This window comes from Dipodomys merriami, unplaced genomic scaffold, assembly GCF_024711535.1.
Source record: "Dipodomys merriami isolate MVZ:Mamm:240054 unplaced genomic scaffold, mDipMer1.0.p SCAF_8, whole genome shotgun sequence".
NCBI classification, from domain to species: Eukaryota; Metazoa; Chordata; class Mammalia; order Rodentia; family Heteromyidae; genus Dipodomys; species Dipodomys merriami.
This window is the reverse complement of record NW_027206401.1, coordinates 48775976-48793555: the sequence shown is the minus strand read 5'-3', so window position 1 is coordinate 48793555 and position 17580 is coordinate 48775976. Positions and strand designations below refer to the sequence as shown.

General features: G+C 40.3%; 1 long non-coding RNA gene and 1 pseudogene across 1 annotated transcript in view; one reads left to right on the top strand and one right to left on the bottom strand.

Annotated features, from left to right (window-relative positions):
- Window positions 1–205: 205 nt before the first annotated feature.
- Window positions 206–17580, bottom strand: part of LOC138819447 (uncharacterized) — a 45535-nt gene continuing 28160 nt past the window's right edge. Inside the window, exon 3 of the long non-coding RNA XR_011369437.1 lies at window positions 206–529. This is a non-coding gene — a long non-coding RNA (uncharacterized lncRNA). The remainder of the gene's footprint in view (window positions 530–17580) is intronic.
- Window positions 3665–3777, top strand: LOC138819547 (small nucleolar RNA SNORA40; annotated as a pseudogene).

Sequence of the window (17580 nt, the reverse complement as noted above, 5' to 3'; positions counted from 1 at the left end):
ATGTGGAGGAACAGAGCGAAGCAGGGAGTGCTGCGGGCCCTTTGAGCTGGAAGACAAGCTGAAGGGAAAGCAGAGAGCAGCGCACACTTGGCACATGCTTGGTGCAGCCAGCTTGAGTGGGCAGCTCAGCCTATGCAGTCTCATTCAGAGCCGGCCAGAGAGGCCGCTCAGAACTAAAAAATGAAAATTATAGATTCACTGAGTGTTCCCTGTCCTGAATCCTTAGCCCTCCATTAGCAGAAGTAAAACAAGGGAAAGACAGAGTATCTGATATCCCAGTTTACAATCTACTCACCGGGAAGGACATAGAAACATAACGTAGGATGTTTATGCAGGCTTTGAATAGCACTAAGGGCATGCCATGTGCCCAGCATGGATCCAAGGCCAAGAATCATAAACACAAAGCAGTCACGGTTGTCTTTGCCCCTGGCATCTCAGAGAGTCCCCGGGGACCAATCGCTGGCCTTCTCTTGGCCCTAAGACCATCTTCGTATCAGTGGCTAATTCGTGCTTTTCTTTCTTCTTCTACCTAAAGGGAGGCAGAGAGCCCATTAGTATCCCTCAACGGAGTCAAGGTTAGCAGTGACTGTAAACAGCAGATTATTCCCAAACTCTTGGGAATCCTTAATGAGAAAAATACTGTCATGCTTGAATTCTCCTGTGACAGTTCCTTTTGGGGATCTTCCCTGGGGAAACAATTGGGAAAAATGTACTTTTTGGTGTTATTCATAATCCATCACTCCCAGAGAAAGAGTGGGATGGAAGAGAGTTCCAGGACACTATAATTAGCAACATGATCCTCCTAGCAACAAGGAAATCGGATGGGGAATCCAACCCCAGCAGCCTACCCCTGTCTCTTGCCTTCCTGATCTTAGATATTACTTCCATCTTTACAGCCACTTCTTTAAGGCAAAATGTGAGCTATTTCTCACAAACACTTGCTTTATAGGTCCTGATGGGCCATCGAATGCACTCTCTAACTCCATTGATTGTGTACCCATTCTCTGACCTTGTCTACTGAAGTCCAATGCATCCTCAGAGTCTATGGAACACCTTTATTATAGAGCAATTAGAAATCCATAGCCCAAAGACACAATCTGGCCACTGCCTGTTTTTGTAAATAAAGTTTTTATTGAAACAAAATCCTAACCACTCACCAGCTCTAGGGCTGGTTTTCTATGAAAGCAGAGTTGAATAGTTACAGAGACTATATAGCCAATCAAACCTAAAATATTTATTATCTATCCTCTGACAGGAAAAAAAAATATCTGCTTTCTCGGTTAATTTAGGACACAAATTTTGTTTTTCATTGTACCAAAAGTGTAATTGTTTGTGTAAAGAGAATGGTATTTATATTCTTTTCAGATAATATGGACTTTAATTGTTGATCATAAGATTAATGGGATATCATCTGTCTTCTTGATTTGTTTGTTCTTATTGTGGCTAAGAATTTGCTCTTTTGGATTCAAAACAAGTATAGTAAATAGAGAAGTAAGGGATTCTTAAGATACTAGAGAACTAGAATTTGGAGGGATATCTTATCTTAACATGTGCATTCCTCCTCAAGTCAAGCTATCACATGAAATAGAAAATATGGTCATAGACTTTATGGTATTAATGCTAAGTTTAGTTTGGAAGTACAGAGATAATCTCAAAGATTTGAAGAAATATTAAGTTCTTCTTAGAAGAAAGGAGTTCCTTAGAGATAAAGCTCTTTCCTTCCATAAGTTAGCTCAATTACTAGACTTGCTAAAGAACCATAAAAGCAAAAATACCTCTTATGAACTAGTGGCCATTCTGGTCATTGAGTTATAAAATTATCTGTAGGTACACATCCACAGCCTGCGGATGGTTGGTTGGTCCTAAAATCTTGAGCCAATCAGTGAACTCTCACTTGCAAGGCCTTCCCTCATGAAGGTGTACATTTTCAGTATTCCCTCTTTATTGTACAAAATAAACAATAATTGGCTATATTCTAGACACATTTTGGGCTGAGCATTCATGGCTAACATTATAAATAAATGAAATACAGCATTAGCTGTGAATTAAAAGGGAAAAAAGACAGCAAAAATAGTAGAAGGTAGGCATGTGCTGGTGGCTCACCGCTGTAAACCTAGCTACTCAGAAGGCTAAGATCTGACCATCCTAGTTTGAAGCCTGACTGGGCAGGAAATCCATAAGACTCTTATCTTCAATTAACCACCAAAAAACCAGGGTGTGGAACTGTGACTCAAAGTGGTAGAGCACTAACCTGAGTAAAAGAACTTAGGGACAGCACTCAGGCCCTGAGTTCAAGCCCCATGCCTGACAAAAAGAAAAAAAGAGCAGAAAGTGTCTGGCAGGACAAGGGTTAGGTTTTAAATAATGTAGCCTAGCAAAGGGTTCCCTGATACTTTAAATGACCTGAGGAAGAGACCTCTGCTGCTGTCTGGGTGGTCATTGTAGACAAATGGAGAAAAAGGAGCAGAGAAAGGGCAAGCCTGGTATTGGAATCTGTCAAGGAACGAGAGGAGGCTGGTATAACTGGGGAAGATTGAGCAAGAAGAGAGTTACAGAAGATGAAGTCAGAGAGGTACAGAGGGTCAAACCAGGTGTAATTTTGGCTTTTATTCATCTAATTGAGAACTTTTGGAAGATATGAACAAAGGATTTTTACCATCTGGCTTATGCATGAATACAAAAATTAACAAAATGCAGTCAGCAGGCTTCACCTGCTTTTGTAAATAAAGTTTTCTTGGAACACAGCTACATTTGCTTTGTTATCTGGCATCTACAATTGATTTCAAGCTACAATGATAGAAATGAGAACTTGAGACAGAAACCATAGGCTCCCACAAAGCCTAACACATTTGTTCTTTGGCTTTTTACAAAAAAGTAGAGATCTTAATAAAATCAGGAAGCTTTGAAGCCATAAATGAAAAGATATACTTGACAGCATAAAAATTCAAGTAAAAATATTACGAAGTAATACATATTACAAAGTAATATGTATGCTTGACAGCATGAAAGCTCAGGTAGGTATAAAATGTTATAAAATACAGAAGCAAATAAAAGATTGGAAAAAATAGTTATCACAAATAGTTAATAATACTAATACCTAGTCCCTGAAAACTGATAGAACACAGAACAAAACTTAAAGAGAAGAAAATGGTCGAAGACTCTGAATAAGCCATTCATAAATGAGGAGCTACAAATAGCCGATAAACATCAAAAGATGGTCAAAATTACTATGCTGGAAGGACTGTGAATTGCCTCAGACTTTTGAAAAGGCATATGACAACAGCTATTAATTGCATAACAATTAGTTTTATAGATTATATTTTATTATATTTACATATATTTTCTCAATCATTTTGACTTTAAGACATCTATCTTTCTAAAATAAAATATCAGTTAAAATATAAAAATTACTTTTGAGCTGGGCACCAGTGATTTACACCTGTAATCCTAGCTACTCTGGAGGCTGAGATCTGAGGATCACAGTTCAAAGCCAGCCTAGGAAAGGAAAGTCAGTGAGACCCTTATCTCCAAAAAGCTACTCAGAAAAAGCCAGAAGTGGTGCTGTGGCTCAAATGGTATATCACCAACCTTGAATACAAAGAGGCTCAGGGACAGTGCACAGGCCCTGAGTTCAAGCCCCAGGACTGGCAAAAAATAAAATTAGAGCACTTGTGTGTAAGTCATTGTTTAATTTGTCACAAAGCCTTACAGAGAGGTACAAACAGGAAATCCTCTTTTGCTACATATGAGATTTTGCTACATGTAAGAAGGAATATGATTCCATCAACAATTGGCAATGTGGGGTTTTGATAACTCACACAGGTTGCTCTGAGAATAAAGTTGATATAAAAGCAAAAAATTATTTTTGCTGGCAAACAAGCACTGGGAGGAAAATGAATACCTGATCATAGCATAGATGTTACACAACATTATGTAACTATTTAAAAGCGAGTATTTGAGGCAAATTTCCTCACTATACAAGGAGATCCAGCCGGTACAGTCCCAGGCCTTGAGTTCAAGCCCCAGGGCTGGCACACACACAAAAAAAAACAAAATAGAAAGAAAAGAAAAGAAAGTGTTCTGTATCATTTACATTTAACATAAAGTAATTATAAATATTCATAATTAATCATTGCTATTTCAAGAAATGCATTTTTATACAAGAAAAACACAATTGTATACTAATCCTGAGATTAAAACAAAGTTAAGATACAGGAACCATTTTTGAGCACTGAGACACCTAGGTAATGCACAGGAGTTATCTATGCAGTTTATGAGCTGTTGGAACTCCTATCTATTAGAATAAAGCTGTTGAATTACAAAAAAAAATATATTCCAATTTTTATAATGAGAACTAGTAAGCATGGACTAAAAATAGGTAGCACAAAAACTCAAATCTTTTTAAAGAAAGGAAAATGAATTTCATATGGAATAACAAAATTGTAGGTTACAACTAAATTGAAATGTAAGATTTCTTAACATATTTGCAAAGAGCAGAAGTTTAACATCCTGTTCTATTGGCAAGGGAATGGGGATTTGGATCCTGTCTTACTGGTAGAACTATAAGTGACACAAACTCTCAGGAGTACAATCAGAATACAGGTGTCAAAATTAAAATCACCCTTATGGCCCAACAATTCCTTTCTTACAACTATATCCTCCAGGTAAGCTTACATGCATGTCTAATAACACATTTACAGGGTTATTTATTCCAACATTGTGAAGGCTAAACTAGGGAAAAAGAGACTAAGTGTCCAATGGTAGGAAGTATATTAAACACACGTATTTACATAATGGGAAGCCAAACAGCCACTAAAAAGTATGAAACCAAAACTTGGTGCCAGTGGCTCACACCTGTAATCCTAGATACTCAGAAAGCTGAGATCTGAGGATTGTACTTTGAAGCCTTAGTGAGTTTTTTGTTTTGTTTATTTGCTGTCTAGCACTCCCTTAAGTTTTGTACCCAAGGCAACTGCCTCACTCTCTTTGCTCTTACCTGTCTCTGCTCCAGACAAAACAAAATAAAGGGGGCACCAGGATGAGCTATCCAGGACCCTAGAAATTATCCCAGTGAGTTATGCACTGCCAAGAGCCATTAGGTAACCTTGAACTCTCCCCTCTACGCATGTAGGGCATAAGCAGGCTACAGCTGCTCTGCCCAGGACAGTAATCCCAGCCACATGTGGCTATGTACATTACACTTGATTAAAATTAGAAAACAGAAGAGTAGAGACCTCCCTCATACACTTGGGAAGGCAACTATATAAGCGTCAGTTATTCTGTCACCTGCCAACCTTACACACACATGCACACACACACACACACACACACACACACACACACACACACACACACACACACACACACACACACACACACATCAGAAGAGTACAGAACAAAAAGCAATGTCCAAGTCATAGTAAGCACAGTCCCCTGTTCCTTCACTACTCAAATATTCACTAAGTGCCTAAATACCTACTTTGCGCACCTACCTCTTTCAAGTATCAACAACGCAGCAGTGCAGTCCCTACTATCACAAAACTTTCATTAGAGTGCGAGACACTAGATGATAAACCAAATCTATGAGCAAACATATTGTGTATTTATTTGGAAGTGATGAGAGCTACAAAGCAAAATATGATCTGGGTATCTGTGTAATCTTCGCCACTCAGGAGAATGAGATTTGAGGATGTAAATTTGAAGCCATCTGGGGCAGATACAATCTTCAAGAATCTTATTTCCAGTTAACCAGCAGAAAATTGGAAGTAGAGGCATGGATCAAGTGGTAGAGCAAAGGCCGTAAACAAAAATAAGTCAAGGGGCTGGGAAGGTGGCTCAGTGGTAAAGCGCTTGCCTTGCATGCCTGAGGCCCTGGGTTCGATTCCTCAGCACCACATAAGCAAAAAGAAAAAAGCCGGAAGTGGCGCTGTGGCTCAAGTGCTAGAGCACTAGCCTTGAGCTGAAGAGCTGAGGGACAGTGCCCAGGCCCAGAGTTCAGGCCCACGACCGGACCCAAAAAAAAAAAAAAAAAAAAAAAAAAAAAAAAAATAAGTCAAGCAAGACAGTGTAGGCCTTAAGTTTAAGCCTCAGTATCAGCAGAGAGAGAGACAGAGACAGATAGACAGAGATAGAGAGACAGATATAGACACAGACAGACACAGACACAAAGAAAAAAGCATGGAAGATGGTGGGATAGATGTGAATGGATCGACCGTTTGGGGAGGGGCACAGGAAGGAGTCATATCTGGGAAAGATCTGAAGAGGTGAGGGAGGTGGGAGGGGGCAAAGTCCAGGCAGAAAGAATGGGAAAATCCTGAGGCTGGATGATTGCCGGTGTTCAGAACTGGCAAGGAGGCCCTGCACCTGGGACGGTAAAGGGAGGGGGTGGAGAGGAACAGCTGTGACATGGACATCCTGTAACCCCACTGGACTGCTGATCTTCAGCCACTTTTTCCCAAGCTTGCATCTTGCCAGTCCATAAAAACTCTCTCTCTCTCTCTCTCTCTCTCTCTCTCTCTCTCTCTCTCTCTCTCTCTCTCTCTCTCTCTCTCTCGCTCGCTCGCTCGCTCTCTCTCTCTCTTCCCCCCCTTCCTGTCCTAGATTTACCCATTACCTGTCCACTTCCTAGTGGCCATCTGGGACCATCTCCATCATCCTCTTCTACATCACCAAGCCTCCAGAGGGTTGAGTGAAGCCCTGAGTGAGTCCCCACTGACCTTTTCTCTCTAGGACATCTTCATTTTTCCAAGTTCCATGCCTCAGGGGCCAGCCATCAACACACATAGAATATCCCTCTGACATGTAGAGCCAGGGCTCTACAATTTAAGCTTATAATCCTCCTAATTTCTGATAAGTCAGATTGTTATGCGTAGACATGACAATCCAAATAGTCAAGAACACACAGAACAAAGCCAGGCAAGGCACCTTAGTAGACCTGATGGTGTCAGGGCAGCCTTCATTGCTGAGTGACTGAAAGTCCACGAGGTCCCTAGAGTGGTATGGGACACTCAGTGCCCAGAGAAATGGCTACTTGTTAATGAGTACAGACATGCTGGATACTCTAACAATTTGGCCATACCAGTGTCACATTTACGACCAAATATAACCACTCTAATTTCTGTCTGACAGCTTGGTCTTAAATTTACAGCATGGGCTTCTCCAGCAAAGATTAACAAGAGAATCTAACTCTTCCTCACTTGTGAGCTTTGCTTATCAGTCCAACCAACAGCAACAACACAGGAGTCCCAGAATCATCACACCACAAAGAAAGAAGAGTTTGCAGATGGAATTCATACTCTTGAAGGCGTTCTGAAATTATTGACCTGGGTATGACACCGCTGACTGCTCCTTTATGTTTCAGATATTCAGCCCATGTTCACAGACACAGAGACAACACCACGCAGGCCTGCTGAGTGATCAGATGCCCAGCGTAATCTGTGAAGCTAACAGAAGCTTATTTGTGAGCCCAACAAGTGGAATTTGTGTGTAGAGAGGGAGCTCGCCTCCAAGTTCATCTGCCTTGGTGGTTCTCATTAAATCTGAGAATATAGCCACTTCTTGAAAAATACCTTAACCCATGTATTTAGCCTCACTGTATATCCTTAGTCACTAGTGAAAATTGTCCTCTTTTTCAGCGTCCACCACCAGCATTGGAAGTATGGAGAAGAGGGAAGGGGAGAAAGGACTTCTGGGAAAGGGAGACCGAGCAGAGTTGGTAGAGCAGCACCTGTGCTGCCACTCCAAAGCCCATCCCAGAATTCACTCAACTCCAGTTGCCTGGGAGCACCAGCTCTGAACATGTAGCCAGGGCACTTCCGCTGTTTGTTGTGCTACCTTTTCAGCTGAAAATGTTGGCAGAGATTCATTGTGGATGTTCCTGACTCACAATGGCAGACTAGGCATATGTATTTGCCTTTCTTTTCCACCAAAACTTTGCCAGCCCCTATCATATTTCAGAAACCACTGGCCACATGTGGTGAAACTGATCAAACAAGGAGGGATTCACTTGACTAAGATACTTAGAGGTTTTTCTTAGGAAAGAGGCTTAGCATCCCAGTTAGAAAGCATAGTTCCAGGGAAGAATGGTCAGAATCTGTAAATGAGACAGTTGCTAGAAGGTTCTGTGGACTTAGAAACATACCTGTCTTTGGGATTATAAATACAGCAAGTGGCATGGCAAGAGTTGAGCATAGCTAATTCACCTGTCATGAATGTGACACGGTGCATATATTTTGCAATTTATGGTGCTACTACTCTGCAAATGGCGATTTCTGTTTTTTTCAAATACAAAGAAAAAAATCCACGACAGCGGAGAAAGCAAATGTAGTGACTGAAATTTCTGGAAAACAAAATGCAAGTGAAAGTTGTTTGATGGAAGAACAGATGGAAAAGAGAAAACTCAGAATTCACTGTGACTGAGCTGCAAGCCGGGCCATGTTATGGTGTAACCAGACATCAAACTGATAATTACTGCCTCATGCACTGTTTTCTGGGCCCACACCTTATGCCACATACTTTCTTTGTAATGGCCTCGGGCAATAGGTAACCACCCAAAATGTGCAGATTAAGAATCTAAGACTTTGTCAAATTAATTTTTCGTAGTTAACAAATGTCAGAGCTTGAATTTAACTTCCTGGGGCTGAAGATATAACTCAGCAGTAAACACCACAAGAAAGAACTGTGGGTGTGGTGGTACATGCTTATAATCCCAGCACTCAGGATGCTGAAACAGGAGGATTACAAGTTCAAAGCCAACTGGGCTACAAAATGTGACCCTATCTCCAAATAAGAAATAAAATAAAATGGACAAACTTACAGAACTTCAATGAAAACTTCCATAAAGTGAAATTTTCTAACTGTGGCTCACTATTATACTCTTAAGTCCTTAGTGTGGTTTCTATGGCAGAGCAAGACCTAAATGCATGCACACAATGAGGGAATGAATGAAAGATCAGATAGATGGCGAGAAAATAGATGAGTAGTGGATGGATGGAGGATTGTGCTATGCCAGACTCACAAGACTCCAAAACCACACCACATCACGTCCCCAGGACTCAAAAATACCATGTGAGGTGGGCTGAAGGCATGATATGCAGATGTTAGCTAAAGCCAAAGGTTGATAGACTTAGTAAGCAACTCAAGGTGAGCAGGAGGTGGGCAGCGGAGATGTGGAATAGCGAAAATTGTTGTCAGCCAATATAAAGCTAAGAAACTGGACCAAAGGGAGTGAGCAAGAAGAGCCAAGAATGACAAGAAGTCCTGAGTGAGCAATCTGGGCACCAACCCAGGGCAGGGATGGAGCCTGCTATCGCCTGAGCCAAAGGCCAGGAAGCAGTGACGCATGACGTGGAGCCAGAGGCTTGGGAAGCAGGTGCTTACTATATTTATTCCTGTATTTATACCTTGCCTGGTTCTAGGAAGAGCAGAAGGTACCTTACAAGGACACAAAAGGACAAAGTAACATAAATAAGTGCCAGCTGCGAAAAAGAAAGGAAAAATAAGGATTGGGTCAAAAGAAGCAGTAATAAGTACCTGAAATCCTGTGTTCTAACTGTAAGAAAACTGCACATTTGCCCTAAGCAGAGGCCAACCTTAAACAGAGAGAGAGAGAGAGAGAGAGAGAGAGAGAGAGAGAGAGAGAGAGAGAGAGAGAGAGAGAGAGAGAGAGAGAGAGAGAGAGAGAGAGAGAGAGAGAGAGAGAGAACAGAATAATAAGACAAAAATCTCTGGCCTTCCAAAACAACACAGAGGAAAAGCCAAGATCATATTCCCCAGGTGGAACCACATCTCTCTCTCCAGTCCAGACTCGACCATGCTAACTTTTCCCCAGTTTACTCTGCTTTCTTTACTGCTAAACATAGAGAGAGAAGGTGATTTAAAAAGAAGAACCAGCAGGAAAAAACCAAGCCAGATCTGCCATTTATTGTCAGGGAGCACATGCACCCCGCTCCTACTCCAGGGGAGGACCCTTCCCCTTCCCTCACTTTCTCTCCCTCTGTGCACAGTGGAGGAGGTCCTGGACTGATGGCTAATAACCAACAGTCAATATTTTTCCTGGTTAGTTAAAAGTTATCTTGTGAAAATAAGCAGAGAGCCTGGTAGCATGGAGTGTCTGGTTTATGGCCATTCATCTTCACTCTTAGCCTTCTTGTGTAAGTGCCTCTGACAGTCTGGCTGGGTCAGTCCCATGGATACTAGGACACCTAGAGAAGCGATATTTCAGTAGAAACCATTGACTGGACCATGATTGTACATTCTAGTCCTGGGCTCCAGCCTTACTATTATCATTTTAAATCCATCTGTCTGACTTATATGTCTATTTCCTGAGTAGTGCTATATTTGGGCAGGTAGAAAGTGACTTGGAGTCACCCAAGTGCCCAAGATGTGTAGTATTTCTCAATTAGAAAGAGGCTAGAATGAGCCATTTGATATGGCTTGAATGTTTGTGTCTCTCCAAATTATACATGGAAACTTAATCTACATTGTAGTGATATTAATGGGGTTATACTCTCCAGAAAGAACCTTAGAAGAAGGGATGAGTGAGGGTAAGCTCAGTGGTAGAGCACTTCCCTAGCAGAGAGACAGAGACAGAGACAGAGACAGAGACAGAGACAGAGAGAGTGTTCAAAGAGCTGTCCAATCCTTCTGTTCCTTCCACCATATAAGGATGTAGCAAGAGGTGCCATCTAAGAAGCAGAAATTAACTCTCACCACACATCAAATTTCCCAGTACCTTGCCAGGACTCCCTAGTGTCTAAAACTGTAAGAATTAACTTGGTTTATAAAATTTGCTGTCTCAGGTATTTTGTTGTAGCAGCAAGAATGGATTTAGACATCACTCAAGAGTAGGTTCATGCTTTATCTTGTACCATTACTGATTATCAAAAGACCTCGCACCTAGTGGTCTTTGATTATTATTCATTTCAAACCCTTGCTGATTTTCAATGATCTGCTATCATGCTTTAGGATCTATGACATCTGAGAATTATTCACTTCTCATCAGCAGAATTTAAATTTTGATAAGTGTCTTCCAGGAAGTGTCTGCAAGGAAGGTGTTGGGTGGTGGAGGAGTCCAGTGGAGTGGTAGTACACGGATAGTGGAGGAGCTACTACTCCTCAACTAAAGTGAACCTTGAACTCTAAGGCTCTTGGTATCATGGATCTTCCATGAAATCGGACACGACACACTGGGAGCATTTTCTAGAGTCAATGTCACAGCTAGACATAAAATCTGCAGGGAAAAAAGTATAATGTAGCTCCTGGGCATGAAACAAATGTCTCTTCCACTGCCTAGAAGCTCAGAAATCCTCATTTGACCCAGGTGTTCATCTATTTCAGGATCTATGGAGAATATCAAATCTACTGATCTGCATTATCATCATGTTATTTTTTATGTTTTAGCACTAAAATTGCCCTGACTAATTCATTATTTCCAGCTTGCCTAAGCCTTGCACCTAAGCCTCTGCAGCCCCTTGCTCTGTCAGCCACTCTGTATTTCCTCTTAGAGCCTGTAGGGCAGACAGGAAGTAACCGGGACAAGTTCTCAGAAAGAGACCATCAGGCCGGCCAGCTGAAGTAAATCCCTAAAGCATGTGAAGCAACTTAATCACTTCATAGCCAGCTTTCTTCAAAATCACTTGGGGGGGGGGGTCATGAGGGGCGTTGTTTTGTGCCAGTACTGAGATTTGAACTCAGGGCTTGGGTTTGGGAACTGTCCCTTAGATTTTTCACTCAAGACTGATGCTCTACCTCTTGAGCCACAGCTCCAGAAATTGGTGGTTAATTGGAGATAATGGTCTCGTGGACTTTCTTGCCCCAGCTGCCTTCAAACCATGATCCTCAGATAACAGCCTCTTGAGTAGCTACGATTATAGCTATGAGCCACACAGTGTCCAGTAAAATCACTTCTTAATTATCCCCAATCTCAAGAAGTTAATATCATTAAGCTAATTTAATTATTTCACTTAGCTTTTATAGGAAAGAAACTAAAAAATATTAAAGTTACTTCCATCACTACAATTTTAAAAAAAGAGAAATGTCCATATTCCACTCAATAAACAGCTGAGCAACTAATTTGCACATAAAACATAATAAATGTGCAAATAAAAATAAGAGAGCAATCTTAGGGATAGAAATGTTTGCCTCACTAGCAGGAAAACAAATGCCAATTTAACCAACTTCAGATTATCATTACCCATGGATTTAAATAATTATAAATGTTGGTAATGGCTCTGTTTGGAAATAGTCTTACATATTTTAGGAGAGTAACACATCAACATGTGTCAAATTATAAAGTTCTGATTCAATTAATTCCATGCTATGAAATTTCTTACAAGCAAGCACTAGCAAAAACAAAAACTGTACATAAAATATCACAGTGATGTTATTTATACTAGCAGAATATCATAAGCTGCACTCAGTGGTCGCTGTATTACTCAATGTTCAATGGCTTATGTTGTTGTTGTTCTAGTACTGGGCTTAAATTTAGGACATGGGTTCTGTCCCTTGGCTTTTTCCTTCAGGGCTGTACTCTATCACATGAGCCACTACTCCACTTCCAGCTTTTTGAAGTAGGGGGTCTCATAGACTTTTCTGCCTGGGCTGGCTTTGAACCATGATCCTCAGCTCTCAGCCTCCTGAGTAGATAGGATTACAGGCTTTAGCTACTGGGGTCTGGCTTCAGTAGCTCTTTTTTAAAAGGAAGTAGTTAATCTATTCCCATTTAACCCAATCTTTGATAGCCAATTGGTTTGATATGTCTCATGTTTTTTGCTGTCCCTCCATTTTATTTATTTATTTAATCATTTATTTATCATTTGGTGGTGGTCTTGGGGTTTCAACTCAGGGTGTAGGCAGTGTCCCTGAATTTTTGCTCAAGGCTAGCACTGTACCACTTGAGCCAAAGCTTCCATGACCAGCATCTTTGGTAGTTAACTAGAGATAAGAGTCTCATGGACTACTGTATTTTTTGCTTATATATCTTAAGTTATTTTCTTAAAGGTTGTTTTAAGGATTGCAATGATCATACACTTTATTTATCATAACTGACTTCAGATTGGAGCTGATTTAATTTTCACAGAATAGTTATACTCTATTCCAATATGGCTCCATTTTCTCTCCTTTGTACTATTATTGTCATATATATTATGGATAATGTATATACATATATAATGTGTTCTATGATTTCATATGTCATATATAATGTATCATATTATATATATGTATCTCATATATCAGAAATTCAATAATATGTCATCCTAATTAAACAATTAACTTTTTTAAAAAAGAGGTAAAAAGAGAAAAAATGCAATTATCCACATACTTAACATTTTTTATGTTCTTCATTTGTTCCAATAGATTTAAATTATTACCAGTGGAATTTCATCCCTATTGAACTAAGATATTTTTTGTAAGGTAGTCCAACCTCTCATTTGAGGTTATCTGGGAATGTTTTTATTTCATGTCTATTTTTGAAGGATAGTATGTTTGACATCGATTTCTTTGTTGACTGTTTTTTTACAGCACTTTGAATATGTCATTTCGCTGCCTTGGGTCTCCATCATTTCTAATAATGACTCAATTCAAATGCTTTCCATTATGTATTCTTTTCTCTTTTTGATTTTAATATTGCCATCTCTCAAATGCATTTACATATTTTTGATCTTCATGAGGACAAACATAGTATTGTTTGCTTTCGGATTTTGCAGAGGTTTGTGTGCAATGCTATCACCGTTGCTTCTGGTTTAACATTCCAGTCTGTTTGTATTGCCTGTGTTGTGTATAGTTGGGTCCAAGTTCCTTGGTCTGCAAAGTCTTGACTCCTTGTTCTGAGCTGAGATCAGTCTAACAAATCTACAGAACCCAGCTAAGGTATGAGGAAGGTCCTGCAAAGGTGACAGGATGAATGACAGGTAGAGCAATCTCAACAGAGATGCTTGGAACACACAATATTCAGAAGCATAAGAAGGAAGATAATGGACACCAAGGGTGCCCATGACCAGGTTAACAGAACCTGACCAAGGAATGGGAGTCAAAGCAGGATTCCAGTGTGACTCTTAGGACCTGGACTCTGGCATTTGAAAAGTTTCCTTCTGCTTCTGTGACACTGAACAAATTATTCACTTCTCTGAGCCTTATTTTCCTGTTTGGCAATAGGACTATCTATTGCTGCAGAGTTATTGTAAGGACTAGAATACGTATACATAAAATATATGGTACTCTCCCAGTAAGCCCACAATGCTAACTGTTTATATGATTATAAACATAGGTGTTGATCATTTTAGCAAGGTCCGTCACCTAGAGGACAGAGCTTGGGTACAAGCACGGGATGAATGGGATGAAACTTCAGTTCTCAGAACTCAGAACCAAGATAAGATTCCATGTACTTGCATGGGTACACAAAACTAGGAATGGACTGGGTCTCAATGTCACTTCAGTCTTGCACTAGATTTTTCACCTTGCTATGGGAAGCATCCAACGACACTGATACAAAATGAGCATCACTTAACAAGTATTTTGGACAATGAAGCCACAGTGCCTATTTAAGTTCTTATGACTGAGCAACATATGACTCCAATATCTTGAGATGTAAAACAATGACGACACTTAAACTGCTTGCAAATCCTCAGTGTGAGCAGGTCCTGGCAAGGTAGCTGGTCTCAGGACAGATGAATAGAAGATGCCAAGTGTCAGCTAAGTTCTTCACAGGGACTCATGGCCAGAACATCTGCCCATTACCTTTCCTGTGGCCCAGCCCGGCCACATGCTGGTTAAATCTAAGAGAAAATGGTGACAAGAAAATTGGACAGAAAGGGTCTGGGAAGGTGGCTCAGTGGTAGAGCGCTTGCCTTGCATGCATGAGGCCCTGGGTTCGATTCCTCAGCACCACATAACCAGAAAAAAAAAGCCAGAAGTGGCGCTATGGCTCAAGTGGTAGAGCGCTAGCCTTGAGCTGAAGAGCTGAGGGACAACTCCCAGGCCCAGAGTTCAGGCCCATGACTGGACCCAAAAAAAAAGAAAGAAAAGAAAAGAAAATTAGACAGAAACATAAAACCTTATCTTTGATAGAGAAGTGTCAACATTACAATTTTTTTATTGTGAAAATACTGTACAGAGGGGTTACAATTACATGAGCATTGTTGCCTCCTCTTTTGTTTCCCCTTACCATCCCTGCCCGCCCCTCATGCGCCAAAGTTGAAGTTTGTTTTTTAACATAGCATCTTGTACATCTCATTGTTACAATGGGTCCACCTGTATCCCTATTTAAACAATTTGTTTTTCCCTTCCCTTTCCCAAATTATACCAACATCAAATACAGTGAAAACAGGGCAACATTACCATTTTTTAAAAGCTTGTTAGAGAGGATATATCCCAACCACTATAGTGATCAAGACATCTTTTGTTTGGGTTTGTTTGGGATTGCTAGTTTGTTTGTTTTGTTGTTGGTCATAGGGCTTGAACTCTGGGCCTGGGCACTGTCCCTCAGCTCTTTGGCTCAAGGCGAGCACTCTACTACTTGAGCCATAGCATCACTTCCAGTTTTCTGGTGGTTTATTGGAGAAAAGAGTCTCACAGTCTTTCCTGCCCAGGCTGTCTTTTTTTTTTGGTCTCAGTTTTCTTTTTTTTCTTTTTTATTATTTTTTTATTTTTTATTGTGAAAATACTGTACAGAGGAGTTACAATTACATGGGCAAGATAACGAGTACATTTCTTATCAAGCATTGTAGCCTCCTCCTTTGTTTCCCCTTCCCATCCTTTCCCATCCTCCCTCCGCCCCCCTACCCAATCCTCCCTGCCACCACCACCCCCCCAAGAAAGTTGTAAAGTTCATTTTCGACATAACGACTTGTACATCTCATTGCTGCAATGGGTCCACCTGTATCCCTATTTAAATGATTTGTTTTTCCCCTTCCCCTCCACAAATTCTGCCCAGGCTGTCTTTGAACCATGATCCTCAGATCTTAGCCTCTTGAGTAGCTAGGATTATAGGCATGAACCACTAGTGCCCAACTTCAAGACTTCTTTAGAAAGAAAAATGTATCACTAAAATTTACTCTATTTTCTTCAGAAATGTATAAGAAAACATCTAATTAAGAGTAAATGAAATTGCCGGTGGTTCAGGCCTGTTATCCTAGCTACTAGGGAGGCTGAGTTTGAAGATCACTATTAAAGGCCAGTTCATGCAGCAAAGTCCATGACACTCTTATCTCAATTAACCACCAGAAAGCCAGAAGTAGAGCTGTGGCTAAAGTGGCAGAGTACTATCCTTGATCAAAAAAGGTGAGTGATGGTGCCCAGACCCTGAGTTCAATCCCCAGGACTGGCACATAAATAAATAAATACACACATGCACACATGCATACATACATACATATATAAATGGAATTTATTATCAAGGTAATGGGAAATAAGTAAGTGAAAGTCACTTCCCTACTCCCTGGGATATAGAACATATTCTTTGTGGCTGCATATGTTAACTAAGTCATTATTTTCAATAACTGTACTAAAATTACTGACAAAATAGAATAACTTAATTATTTAACTAAATACTGAGTTTCTTCAGGAGATTTATGTCTTCTGATTTTCATGTGGTTAGTATTAGTACACTCCCCTGGAGTGCACTTATGTGACTTATAATTCATCACTGACTTTTCTAAGAAACAAATCTAGTGTTGAATATCTCATAAAACATGAACTTTTATTCTTTATCTGATTGCAAGTATATTGCAAAATTTATAAACAATCATATATAATAAGTCAGATAACTCCATACAATAGAGTATTATTCAGCCTTTAAAACAAAGGAAATTTTCCAGATGCCACTGGTTTATGCCTGGAATCCTAGCTACTCGGGAATCTGAGTTCTGAGGATCACAGTTCAAAGAAAAAGTATGTGAAACTCCTTTTTTGAATTAACCACCAAAAAGCTAAAAGTGTTTCTGTGGCTCAAAAGGTAGAGCCAAGCCTTGAGCAAAAATGCTCAGAGACTTTGTTCAGGCCCTGAATACAAGCCTCAGGACTGACACCAAAGAGGAAAAACAAGGAGGAGGAGGATGGGGGCAGGAGGAGGAGGAAGAGGAAGAGGAGGAGGAGGAGGAGGAGGAATATTTGGATACATGATACAACATGGATGCTAAGTGAAATAAACCAGGGACAAAAGGACAGATGATCTACAATGTCATTTACATCAATTACCTAGAATACTAATGAATAATAATAAATTACCTATAACTCTTAGAGAAACAGAATTAGAAAAGGGAAATGGAGAGTTAGGTTTTATTGGATAGTTTCTGTCATATGAGCAAGTAGTTGTCACCAAGTAGACGCAGCAAGTGCTGAACTCACCAACACTTGAAACTGGAAAGGTGTAGCTATCTACATAGTCTGGGGAAAAAATGGTCTTATCTGAAAGTATGTCCTCCTCCTGACTGGTCATACAGGGAGAAATTAGTTACTTGTATCAGGCAAGGATGGGAAGAAATGGTAATCTCCAGTTTCCATGTTTAACACCCCACAGTGAGAATTCCATTTGCTTATGTACTCCTTACTGCAAGACCATGGCAGAAGCTAGAAGTACTCTGA